Raw genomic sequence first — 14046 nt, 5'->3', positions numbered from 1 at the left:
CAAGAACCACAAGACAGAGAGAGGCAGGTATACAATCTCTCTGCCTCAGAAAGAGAACAGTGTCCCATCTCTGTCAGGTCAGCCAGCTCCCGGCACGGAGGCTGAATGAGCAGCCCTCTCCTTTCTCCTTGCAACATCTCTGCGCAGCTCTGCGGCTGGTGAACTGACTTCGCTGCAATTAGATCTTCAGAGCTTTTCAATAACACTAGTAACGTCAACTGCAAACATTTCTGATGTCTAAGTTTGTTACTGTTGAACAGGTATAATTTCAGTGAATGCGCAAAAATTCAATATCAAAAGCAGAAATTTCTATGATGTTAGTTAAGGGTTAACAGAAAGAAGAAGAAATAAAGCTGTTTTGCTTTCCCAGATGACTGACACCACCAGAGATTACTTCAGGGAAAAAAATAGGCTTGAACTGTAATGACTTCAGTTCTCAGACCCAAAGTTGAGAGAGATCCCACAGTTATTAAAGTTAATAAATCAGAGAGAAAGAGAGAGATCCTACATGCAAATCTGGACAACTTTTGCATTTTTCTGCACACAGATCTTAAAGGGTTTTCTCTCCCCTTTCCCTCCCCCTTCCTTTACCTCATTCACCATGGGTATCTTAAAAACAGCAAAGAGACTCGTGGGACGCACAGTTCTATGAGATGTAATTACGGTACCTTATTTTTAAGAGTTTAAAAGTGCATCTTTATGGCCTTATGCAGCCATAGTAACTTTTATATGTTTGATTGACATAAAACATGCATTGGCATAAAACATTTCCTCGAACTGGAGAAATGTGGAGATTTTAGTCACTCTGCTCTCCCCTCCTCCAAGTGGCGTCCCCTCCATTCTTCCTGTCCCTCCTCATTTGTTTAGTAATATTGATCAGCTGGAGTTAGCAGAAGGCAGTTGGTGACCCCAGAACAGCTCTTCTGGTTGTTGTAAAAGCTAAAATGAACTGAAATAAAGTGCATGTGATTCATGAGCTACATATGCATGTGGAACTCAGAAGGCCCAGCATTTACAGATCATTTTAAAGGTGATCTTTCATGCATGAGGTTTACATCGTCCCAGTTTGACTTTTGATTTTTTTTTAAGTTAAGTGAAAAGGATTGCCTTTCCCTCTCAGATAGAAGAGGTGTTTCTGTATAGTCGATATAAATACTTCTAAAGTTTTATAGGGTGACTAATACCCTACAGGGATAAACCAGGCTGTCAACTTTCCTGAGATTTTTGGCTAGAACCCCAAATGTTGGCTAAAGGCACCAGGGCAAGATCCTCATCTTAGAAAAAAGCCTTTCTATCCAGAGATCATAAATATGTGTGTATAGGGAGGAACATATGTTTACCTATTCTTCCAAAATAATGGAAAGTCTAGAGTCTAAGAGAAATTCTAGGTAAGCTTATATTTAGCTGTATTTTAATTTTCACTAGAATATCTCTATTAATGTTGTCAAACAAATAGGCATTGACTAGTTTTCCTTGAATATTGCTTAGGATTCCTTAAAACAAGATTGGCAACTTCATGAAGCAGACTTCAATTTTTTAGAGTCCAAAGAGTTCTGAGTTGGAAAAAAAAACTTCTCTGACATCACATTTTAAATCAGTAATTCAAAGACTAGGAATAGACTTACCATATGACCCAGGAATCCCATTCCTGGGCATATATCCAGAAGGAACCCTACTTCAAAAAGACACCTGCACCCCAATGTTCATAGCAGCACTACTTAAAATAGCCAAGACATGGAAACAGCCTAAATGTCCATCAACAGATGACTGGATAAAGAAGATGTGGTATATTTATACAATGGAATACTATTCGGCCATAAAAACCGACAACATAACGCCATTTGCAGCAACATGGATGTTCCTGGAGAATGTCATTCTAAGTGAAGTAAGCCAGAAAGAGAAAGAAAAATAACATATGAGATCACTCATATGTGGAATCTAAAACAAACAAACAAACAAACAAACAAAGCATAAATACAAAACAGAAATAGACTCATAGATATAGAATACAAACTTGTGGTTGCCAGGAGGGAGGAAGGTGGGAAGGGACAGACTGGGATTTCAAAATTTGTAGATACTGACAGGCATATACCGAATAGATAAACAAGATTATACTGCATAGCACAGGGAAATATATACAAGATCTTGTGGTAGCTCACAGCGAAAAAAAATGTGACAATGAATACATGTATGTTCATGTATAACTGAAAAATTGTGCTCTACACTGGAATTTGACACAACATTGTAAAATGACTATAACTTAATAAAAAATGTTTAAAAAAAAAGGTAGAAACCAAGGAGAATGAATTTATAAGAAAAATGAAAAAAAAATTCCAATGACCTCTCTGTTGGTAGCAAGGACTTTTTTCTGATGATTTCCCAAAAAAGCTCACCTCAAACACTCCTTCACATGTTACTGAAATATCTTGTGTAAGTGTTTACTGAAAGCAGCCCCAGTAGTCCCTCTTTCTTTAGGTTTTTCTGACCAGAGGTCTATTTTCAGTTCCTGTGTGTAGCCACTAATAACTCTTCCTTTGGGTGACTGAGAAAACACGATGGCCTGGTTAATTTATTTTACCTCCCCATTTTCCCACAAGGAGACCAGGAATTGTTGCCAATTAGTCAACAAGGATTTGGTAAGTGCCCACAGAGTAAAAGTGGCATACTACATTGGACATTTTGGTCAGTACATCCTGAGAAAACATGTAGAGGTTTAACACACAAAACCCTAGCTTCCTAGTGTCTAAGTTCCCAAGATCTTCAGGTATCCAGAACAAGGCTAGGCTCAGAAACAGCCAGAAAAACGAACAAACACCTCCTGCCAGAGCTGTCCTAAATTTCCAGTAACCCGTAAGTGACAGTAAAGAGGAACCAAGGTCCAGCACACTGGGATTGATCTGTTAATTACTCATAAATAAAAAAGCATTATGATTGGCTCCTGAGGGTTGTAAAAGACCATTCTGCACCTCCCACACCAGCTTTTTGCTAGTAACAAGTACGAAACAAAAGAAAGTAAAAAAAAAAAAAAAAAAAAATAGTAAATACAGAGAAGAAAGGAGAGAAGGAGGAATCTCATTAAATCCCCAATAGGCTAGATGATACTTCGAGATGATTAATAATTGAATTATTTTTTCCTTGTTTTTGTCCCTATCTCCTTGCACTCATTCATGAAGTTAACAAGCTCTGTAGGTCCTTTCTTTAGGGAAGAGCAGAAAGAACAAGAATCTCTAGATTTGTTAGAATAAGAATCTCTAAATTTGTTTTTAAAAAGCTATTTCTATTTTTCTTAATATTCTTTCAGCTATGGTTTTCGAAAGATTCAGGAGTGAAAATCTTCCCCCCAGGTAAATAGCAGTTGAACATTACATGCATGTGCGCATGCACACACACACACACACACACACACACACACGTGCCCTAGACTGGGCAGGAAAAGCATGTCTGTGATTCCCAAGCAAGGGGCACCCAGGGCTCTTCTCCTGGGCAAGAGCCCACCGGGAGGAGAAATGGCTCTAGGGTGCATCTAGGATGACCATAGGAATTGCATCCCTGGCCTTGTCAAAGATGACCAAATCCTAAGAAAAGCTGAGTGCTAGCGTGCTCCAGACACCACTACTGGCTCAGACATAGAGGATGTCAGAGATACTCATGAGACCCTGCAGATTAGTGGTCCAAACTGCCTTCCCCATTTTCCAGGGAACACGGAAGCCTTCCCAGTTGTGATGTGCGTGGGTCTAATGATGAATGGGTTGAAATTTACTGCAGACTGGGCAGTGAGGCTTGGAGTCAGAAATGAACGTACATTATGGCAAATAAAGTTAGATTTCTTGCATATATAGGTTTAGAGGATGAGACTCACCTTATGCACTCACATAAGTGTGATAAGTAATATTATTTCTGTTTTATAAGGTTAGGAAACTTAAGTGGGAAGTTAAATTAACTTGAATCAGGTTATGCCATGAGTAAATGATGGAACTGGATTTGAAGAAAGGGGAGGGGATAGCAGAGGCCAGCAGCCTGCTGATTAGGAAAAAAAAAATAGAACCTGCTACCTTACTGAATTCTTCAATCAGCTCTAGTAGTTTTTGTGTGGACCTTTTAGGGTTTTCTATGTATAGTAACATGTCGTCCGCATATAGTGACACTTTCACCTCTTCTTTTCTAATTTGGATCCCCTTTATTTCTCTCTGTTACCTGATTGCTGTGGCTAGGACTTCCAAGACTATGTTGAATAGGAGTGGTGATAGTGGGCAGCCTTGTCTTGTCCCAGATTTTAGTGGGAAGCTTTTGAGTTTTTCACCGTTGAGTACTATGCTGGCTGTAGGTTTGTCATATATAGCTTTTATGATGTTGAGATATGTTTCCTCTATACCCACTTTGGTGAGAGTTTTTATCATAAATCGGTGTTGAATTTTATCAAATGCTTTTTCTGCATCTATTGAGATGATCATGTGGTTTTTGTCCTTTCTCTTATTGATGTGATGTATTACATTGATTGATTTGTGTATGTTGAACCACCCTTGTGTCCCTGGGATGAACCCCACTTGGTCATGATGTATAATCTTTTTTATGTGCTATTGGATTCTATTTGCTAGTATTTTGGTGAGGATTTTTGCATCTATGTTCATCAGTGATGTTGGCCTATAATTCTCTTTTTTGGTAGTGTCTTTGCCTGGCTTTGGTATCAGGGTGATGGTGGCTTCATAGAATGAGTTTGGGAGTCTTCCCTCCTTTTCAATCTTCTGGAAGAGTTTGAGAAGGACTGGTATGAGTTCTTCTTTGTATGCTTGGTAGAATTCCCCAGTGAAGCCATCCGGTTCTGGACTTTTATTTGTAGGGAGGTTTTTTATTGCTAATCCAATTTCATTTCTAGTAATCAGTTTGTTCAAGTGGTCAGTTTCTTCTTGGTTCAGTCTTGGTGGACTGTGTGTTTCCAGAAACTTGTCCATTTCCTCTAGGTTATCCATTTTGGCTCCATATAGTTTTTCATAATATTCTCATATGATATTCTGTATTTCTATGTCATTTGTTGTAATTTCTCCATTTTCCTTCCTTATTTTGCTTATTTGTGCTCTCTCTTTTTTCTTCTTTGTGAGTTTGCCCAGAGGTTTGTCCAATTTATTTACTCTTTCAAAAAACCAGCTTTTGGTTTGATTTATTCTTTCTATTGTTTTTGTAATCTCTATTTTATTTATTTCCTCTCTGATCTTTATTATGTCCTTCCTTCTTGGTTCATGAAGATATTAACCACGGCACCATTTATAAATTAAAAACTGGCATTTAAATACAATATATTCAACCATAAGGGAATTAAGTAATTTACTGTAATATTTTGTTAAGTACAATTACAGATACAAAGCCCATATGAAATGTGGAAAACTGTCCTTCTTATGAAGTTCAGTGAAAATCAGCATAGAATTTTTACTTATGCTTTGATTAGAACTATGTTAAAAATACATATGCACATGAGATAAGACCAGAAAACATAAACTAGTACTGCAAAATGCTAATTGTGATTATTTTTGAATGAAGATATCACACACAATTGGGTTTTATTTTTTTTAATTTCTGTTTTCAAAACTTAATTATAGGTTTTAAAGTATTCTATCTACTATTATATATTTCCATTTTGATGGGTAATAAAGCTCAAATCAACCTAGAATTTTAATGAAAACTAAATTTAGTATTAAAATAAATTCAGGTAAACATTTATTGTATTTTACAATGATTTTTATTTTTAAACATGTTATGTTTTCAGAGTTTAAAGGATTAATCTTGAACTATTTGGGAAAATGAGACTACCTAGAATGACTCCCAGTAAAAATCAAATTTTTTACTAAAAGGCAAAAATAATCACATTCTTCTACTAACTATAACTGCTATGAGCTTTAATTGCTATATACACATGAACACATGTTGTATGTGTGTGCAAATCTGGGATAAGCACATCGATGTAAACTTTTATTTCTTTTTTAGTATTTCTAGTATTTGCCTCATGAAAAAATATCTAAAGGATATGGAAGCACAATTTAAACATGTAAATAATTGCCTGAATTCTGGATAAATCCACAGAATTAATATCTAGCACAAATTTTTCAGCCAGATCTCTTTCCAATAGTGAAATTTTGAATACATGTGATGCCTGAATTTTAACAACCCTGAAATTGACCATTTGTAAAAGTAGACATCCAGCTGGTCCTGCAGACTTATTCTCATTAAGATTTAAATGATGGATGATGCTTACTGTATTCACTTTCCAGAGAATTTTTATACTTCAGCAGTGAAGAAACTCTTGCATGATAGAAATGAATCATTAATAGTAAAATCTCAGCAATCAGAAAATTTGTTGATGGGAAATTTGGGGCTGAATGGAAATTCTTTGGAGTCCTGAAATTACATGCTGAAGACAGTCATTGATTTAACCCCCACATAATGCTCCTGTTTGCCTATACACAGTGATAGTTCACAGATTCAGTACACATCAGCACAAATGTGTCCAATGTCTGAGTTTGGAGCTTTTGGGAAACTTTTCTGATCCAATATTACGGAGATTGTAAACTTACCTGCATAGTATTTGGAAAGGGCTATTTGTTTTGTAGGTTAGTAACTAATAGACATGACCTCATAATTATCTTTGTGCATGTCTCCCTTTCATTTCAGTTTGGTAATTTTTAAACAAAGAGCCCAAGTCTTCACTTAGAAGACCTGCATGGGAAAGGAATCTGATAAACACTATGAAATGATTGAAAGAATTCAGCAGTTTTTTTGGCTAGAAAATTGAGAACACCCCACCCCAGAGTGGCTAATTGAGCAAAGAGAACTGATGACCTTAAACTCTTCAGCTATTTGTTGGTTTGTCCAGTCTTACACCTCAGACTGGTCAAGGTTATATCCTCAACAGAGTTTCCAATATATATAAAAGGTTTACAAAAACTCACAGGCCAAGAAGTTTGATGTTATTGGCTAAAATAGGGCCTGGGCTTCATAATAATCACCCTCTTTGGGATGTTATCAAGCCTGTATCCCATTACCATTGATAATTAGGAGTTTACTACCTAAATAGTTTATGAGTTTGTCAAATGATTTTATAGGTTGCATATGTGTGTACCAAATTTCATGCCCTCTTAGATAAAGGCTGAGTCTATCTCTCTTACGATACTCAGTGCTGTGGGAATTTTGCAAAGAAAGTCCACGTTTGGGATGGTGATCATGACTACAATGAAGATGGTGATCTTCTATGGTAATATTCCTCAAGAGTCCATAAGAACAATCACAGTAGTGGAGATGCACAGTTTAAAAGGCAGGAACATGTCTCCTTGTGCAGTTGTCTGGGTAGGCCATCTAGGGTGTACAACTGGGAACAAAATGAGGGGGTTGAAGGGCATATGTATCATAATCTTTATTGGCATCAGCAAATATATTCTCCATAGTTATTGTGCCAATGTATAGATCACCCATCACCCAAAATAGAGAGCTTCTATTTTTTAATCTACTCATCATTTGTTCTCAGACTTTAAAATTTTTGCTAGCCTCTAAGTAGCATCTTATTTTATTTTGCATTTTCCTGATTCCTTCTAAAGTTGACCATATATTTTTATATTATTGGCTTTTGGCATTTCTTGTTTTGTGAATTGTCCTTAAATACATATTTGCCCAACTTTTCATTGGGTTGTTTGGCTATTTAAAAGAAATGATTTTAGGGAAAATCTTCGTATGTCCTTGATATCAATGTTTTACTTTTATGTTGTGCAAATATATTTTCCCAACTTACTGTTTATTTTTTCACTTACTGTGTTTTTTTGTGATACACAATTTTTATCTTAATATGGTCATTTTAATCAGTCTCTTCTTGCTTCTACTTTTGTGTGCCTTAATTAAGTGATTTCTTCCTGTTTGACGTCATAAAGATGTTCTTATTTTTTCTCTAAAGATGTTCAAGTTTTGCTTTTCAAATTAGGGTATTTTATCTATCTATCTTAATTTTTGTGCATGCTGTGGATTGAAGATCGAATTTACATATCCCAGTATCAATGGCCAGATGTCCCAGTACAACTTATTCTAGTCCATCATTTTTCCTTCTCCTTTGTAATGCTAGATCTGTCACAAAATGAGTATCCATAAATGCGTGCATCGGTTTCTCAGTTCTCTTTCAGGGCCATTGGCCTATTTGTCTTTCTGTGCACCAATATCACACTGTTCCAATTACTATCTTGTGTAATTCTTCTTTTTTTAAAACTTTTTTTATTGAGTTATAGTCATTTTACAATGTTGTGTCAAATTCCAGTGTAGAGCACAATTTTTCAGTTATACATGAACATATATACGTTCATTGTCACATTCTCTTTCCCTGTGAGCTACCACAAGATCTTGTGTATATTTCCCTGTGCTACACAGTATAATCTTCTTTATCTATTCTGTGTTTTGAAATCCCAGTCTGTCCCTTCGCATCCCCCTGTCTTGTGTAATTCTTGACTCCTTTTTCTTTTTTTCCTCAATTTTTATTGGTTATACTGTGCCCTTTATTCTTCCATATAAATTTTAAAGTAAACTTTTCAAGTTTCACAAAAATCCCTTCTGGAATTTTGATAGGAATTATACTAATGTAGAGATAAAATGTGGAAAGGTTGATGTGTTTGTGATATAGGTTCTTCCTGGTGTACTATTTATCTATTTATGTCTTTTATGTCTTACAATAATGTTTTATTATTTTCTCCATAAAGGTCTTTCACATTCTTTGTTAGATATGTTATGAGATACTTTATAGTTTCTGTTGCTTAGAATATTTAATTACTATGACGTCATTAATATTGGTGAGCAACGTGAGGTTCTATGGAATGTCAAGATGATCGAGGTCCCTGTGGATTACACTGTGATTTATAGTAGTTAACAAAGCTGGGGGGCAAGCAAGGGAACGCATACTAATTTCCATGTCTTTGCTACAGAGCCCTCTGAGTGAAAGCCCTCTGGTCGCCCTTCGGGCCGCATCGTGCTACAATTTATCAAAGCAGCTAGGTCATTTTAGGCAGTTTCCTAGTCCCTCATTTCAAGGTTTGTTATTTTGTAATCCGTGGCTGAAAATACCAACGGCTAAAGTCTTTGCTACTCTGTTTCTATTTGCCTTTTTTGCCTGTTTGTGCCCATGATGCCTCATCTAATTGCTTAGTTATTTTTGACCATAAGCTACTCATTTCCTTAAGAGAATTATTTGTGGCAATCTTTGAAACTGAGGATAAAAGTTCAGCCTTCCAGGCAAGATTTAGCTTTGCTTCTGCATGGCTCCATTGACTGCTACTTGAAAGTGTGGGACCACTTTAAATTTATAGCTTGAAGTTTTTTTGATCACCAAAGTGATGCGAATATGGGCTGAAAATCCATTTGAGAAGAAATTTTGAGTGCAACTCTTTGATGACTTTTATTTCCACACTTGCTTTGTATAAGAATAAGGCATCCTTCCCTGAGTAGGGCAAGGTGGAGAGATTTGCTTCTTGTTCAACATTTCACCACAAAGATAGACTTTTGAAGTCCAAGGTTAAGGGCAAAGGATCTCCGATTAGCCTCCACCTTGAGATGGCCTGGGCTATGTCTTTTGAATCCCAAGAATCAATGAAAATAAAAGTGAAAGTCACCCAGGCTTGAGAAAGAATCTCAAAGTGAAAGCAGCTTCAATATTCCACTTATTTTGGGGACTAGATTCTGGGCTCATAAGTTTTTTTGTTTTGTTTTGTTTTCCTCCCTGCCTTTCCTACTCACCTCCACAGGGTGTGCCTTCTCTACCCACCTCCATCATAACTGGGCTCATTAAGTCTTGATTATATTTTCACCTTTTCGATGCCTAAAAGAAAACAACTTTTAAAACTTAAAAAAAAAAAAAAAAAACAACCTTAATATAGAATTTTTAGGTTTTCTCCCAAAGAGAGGAGCAATCTGAGTATCTAATCAGGCATATTGCAAGACACAAAATTGCACACTTACATTTTTAACTTGCCTACTTCACTTAACAAAATCTGACATACAGTATCTTGACAATCTTCATAAATATTCTAAGGGAATTCTTCTATTCCCCTTCCTACATTTTTTCTTGTTGTTGCCTTTAGTTCTACCTATTTACCCCTATGCTAGGTTTCTATTGCTGCTGTTCCAAATTATCATAAACTCAATAGATTTAAACAATACAAATGTGTTATATTATAGTTCTATAAATCAGAAACTCAGCACAGGTCTGCCCAGGCAAAAATAATGAGGTTAGCAGGGCTACATCCTCTTTTGGAGCCTCTAGGAGATAATCTTTTTTCTAAGCTTTTCCAGCTTCTAGAGGCCACCCTTATACGCATATATAATATGTATTCCTTTACAGATTCTTTTCCATTTTAGGTTATTATAAGATATTGAGTATAGTTCCCCACGCCAGTCCTAGGCCTGTGTGCCTTTGGGTCTAATTGTTGTGCTTCTCCTGCTCTGCTCTGTGCTGCAGGATCAGGAGGTGATGGGAGATGGAGCAGGGGAGGCGGAAGGCTGGTCCTTGCAGGCCATGTGCCTTCCTGTCTTCCATATAGGCTGGCTTCTGAAGGGGTTTGGCCAATGGGAAGCATAGCCAGGGGTTAGAGGGCAAGAGGAAGAGTGAATTCAGAGTATTTCTCATTTTCTTTCTTTCCTTTGGTGGTGACTCTGCAGTGGCTGTAACTCCAGCTCCTGACTTCTGCCCTAGGCAACACTAACACCCTTCCTGCCTTTATGTCTTCAGCTAATGAGCGGTAGTGGTTCCCTACTATTGCCAAACTTGGATGACTGCAACATCCCCTGTTTAAATTCTCAGATTCTCCATCATCTGTGTAATCATGAAAAACCCTCTGTTGTAAATACTCCAAATTCTTTGTTTTCCTGGTCAACCTGTGATTGATACAAGGATCAAGTTACAGTGTCCAGATGCAAGAACTTTAAAAATATTTTTGAGGCCTTTCTTGAATATTTATCTAAAAATCCTACTGCATTTATAGGCTGGAAGATATTTAGTTTAATTCTTAATGTTTTAGCTCTTAAAATAATCTATTTGAGGTTATTTAGTCATTAATTCGTAGAATTCTACAGACTTTCATTTGGATTATAATTGAGATTCAAAGAAATTGCAGCTTGAAAAACACTGGGGCTATGGGAGCAGATCCCCACCCAGCTGGAAATTCCATATAGTTGTCCCTGAGTATTCACAAGGGGATTGGTTCCAGGACCCACAGTGGATGCCAAAACCCAGGGATGCTTAAGCCCCACAGTAGGCTCATCCTATGTGGGGTTCTGCATCTGCAGGTTCAACCAACCTCCAATGTGTATTACTGTATTTATTGAAAGGAAATCATGTGTAAGTGGAGCTGTGCAATCAAACCCATGTTGTTCAAACATCAACTGTAATTTGGTTGCATAGCTAGTCAGATAACTCTAAAATTTCTGAAGTTAAGTAAAATTTAACTTATTTAACTATAGAGCTGACCACTAATGTTGTGATGTATAAGTGGTAGATGCAAACTTTCAATAGTTGATTTGTTTCAGTATCAATATAAGCCAACTGAATAAGTTCTTATGTGCATTCATACCCTCTCCCATATGTCTTATGCCACTTTATAAATGACACCAATTCACAGAGCCACCTCTATCAGAGGTACATGACATAGGGAGGGTGAGAATGTACAACTGAGTTTAAATTCTTTCTTCTTTCATGCTCCCTATAGAATCTGTGATGGAGATACTAATGAAAATGCAAAATCCTGAAGTCCTATCTCCAAAAGAGTGAAAAAGAGAAGGAGGAAAATAAACCACAGACTTTGAATTACAAGGCGCTGACTGTAAACACTCGCCCAGACCCCACCAAGCTGCTCTGGGCTCAACAACCCTGGATAGAAACTTCATGGCCAGCTGCTGATGTTTTGAGAATTTAATTTCTGTGCTTAAGATTTAAACACTGTTTTCAAGGTTTAAGATTTATGGAACAAAAATGAAAATGTCCCCATATTCATATACCCAAGAGAAATAATAATAACATAAGAGAATTGAATATCCAATGATATCTAAGCCATTCAAAACATCTCATCCTTTAAAAATGGAAATATTTGATAAAAGAAGCAACTCTGATGATATGCTGATCACAGGGAAAACTATGGTTATTCTTGGATGTCTCCCTAAATAATAGTATAATGAGGACACCCAACCTTTGGCTCACTGAAGCAGAGACTAGTCCCTATGGGGAAGCACATTTTAGAGCAATGAGATACCAAAACAGAGAAAGCAGTTAGCTCTTTGTTCTCCTGCCATCTAGCAACATCCAGTCGGACAGCCACATGAAGTAGAGTCTCGGGTACATAAAGAAGAGGACTAATGAGAGAGCAATGTTATTTGGCAGCCTGGTCTCTAAACCACAAAGCAATGCCAATATTGGTCATGTAATCCTACAATTATCCTAGTATTTAGGTGATCTGAATTAATCAGAGCAAGGTACAGCAGTTGCATGTCTGTGGACCTGGATTCTCTGGTACAGCTACCGTAGCCTGTCCCAGTATATCTGGACAGTGGCCAGGTGTTCATTTCACCCTGAAGCATGTTGATGCAGCCGTGGGTGGTATCTTCCTTCCCATAAGTGGGACGTGACAATGCCTAGTTGAATAATTACAGCAGATCTTGAAACTCCTGTACCTGACAGTACGTAGTCAACTTAATTGAGTACCATTCAGGTTTTTTTGTTTTGTTTTGTTTTTAGAATAAAGACATCATGGAGGAGAGATGTGACTGTAAGGCCTATGTTAAGCCCCGATGTTTTGCGCTGCCTTGAAATCTGGTGCAGTCAGGAGGGCCTCCTCTGGCCTAACCACAATATCCCATCTGCACTCTGTCCCCGAGGATGAGGTCCCCTAGCCAAAGAGCTCCCATTATCCAGGGCACCAGGCACTGTCCTTGCTTGTTCCTGAGTAGTGGGCTTCAGCTCCCTGCCAGTCTAAAGAATTACTCAAATAAGTCAATCATATCTTCCTGTGGAAACCAGAGGGCACTTCATCTTCTTGATACTCCCACAGCCCCTGGTGTATCTCTCTGTTCCAGAGCATAGCACACATGAGTTCCTGTATGTGATGTCCTCATCTTCTGGGCTGTAAGTTTATGTGACTAACAGACTGCTGTTCACCTCACCTGTCCAGTGCCGGGTGTTATTGGTCGTCCTTATAACCCTAGGGTGGGAATCCCTCTCTCATCAGTGGAATAAGGAGGAGGTGATTAAAACAGAGTCAAAGTTAATAGTTCTTCTGAGCTGATGGGAATGTTCCAGTGTCAAGATTATATTCTGGATATGAGACTAAGTTTTGCTCTGATCTGATAAAGAACTTGCTTTCAAACTCTCTGAAAATCTGTCCTCACAGTTAATGATAAAAATGCTACCACCACTACTACTACCACTAGCTTTTATTTATTTGTATGTCAAACACATGCATCGTTCTGCTTAACCTTTACCCTCATTTTGCAGCGAAGGAAACTAAGTTAGAAAGAGGTTAAAATAATTGGCACATGGTCATAGTGTTAGTAACTGGCAGTCAGGAGTAAATCTAACTTGTTTGGTTTGCTTGTTTGTCTTTTATCTTCAGAGCTTCTGTGCTTAACCACAAGATTATACCACCATCACCATGTGCTGTAATCATTGTAATTTTGTAGAGCCTCCAAATCACGGTTAGAATTCACTTAAAAACCATCACTTAAAAACCACTGGTGAATGGCAAACCACTTTAATTCAATTGAATTAATGGAAACTTACAATGTGACAAAATACTGGGCACAGTATATGGTTGTTAAATTTAATTATTGATTTCTCATTAAGTGCACTTATGTCTGGAGTTGGAAGGACATCTTACCAAGTCAGTGAAACTCCCAAAGCAGAGTCAGTAAATGCATGTAAAGTGAAAGAATGAATGAAAGGACAAAACTAGTATTCTTGTTAATAATGTACAAACTCCTATCTAAAAGACCAAAAGTGCTCTAAAATTTATATTGAAAATATTGGCAAATGAGTTATAAAAGTAC

Source organism: Camelus dromedarius, chromosome 6 (genome assembly GCF_036321535.1).
Source record: "Camelus dromedarius isolate mCamDro1 chromosome 6, mCamDro1.pat, whole genome shotgun sequence".
Taxonomy (NCBI): domain Eukaryota; kingdom Metazoa; phylum Chordata; class Mammalia; order Artiodactyla; family Camelidae; genus Camelus; species Camelus dromedarius.
This window is presented reverse-complemented; position numbering follows the sequence as displayed.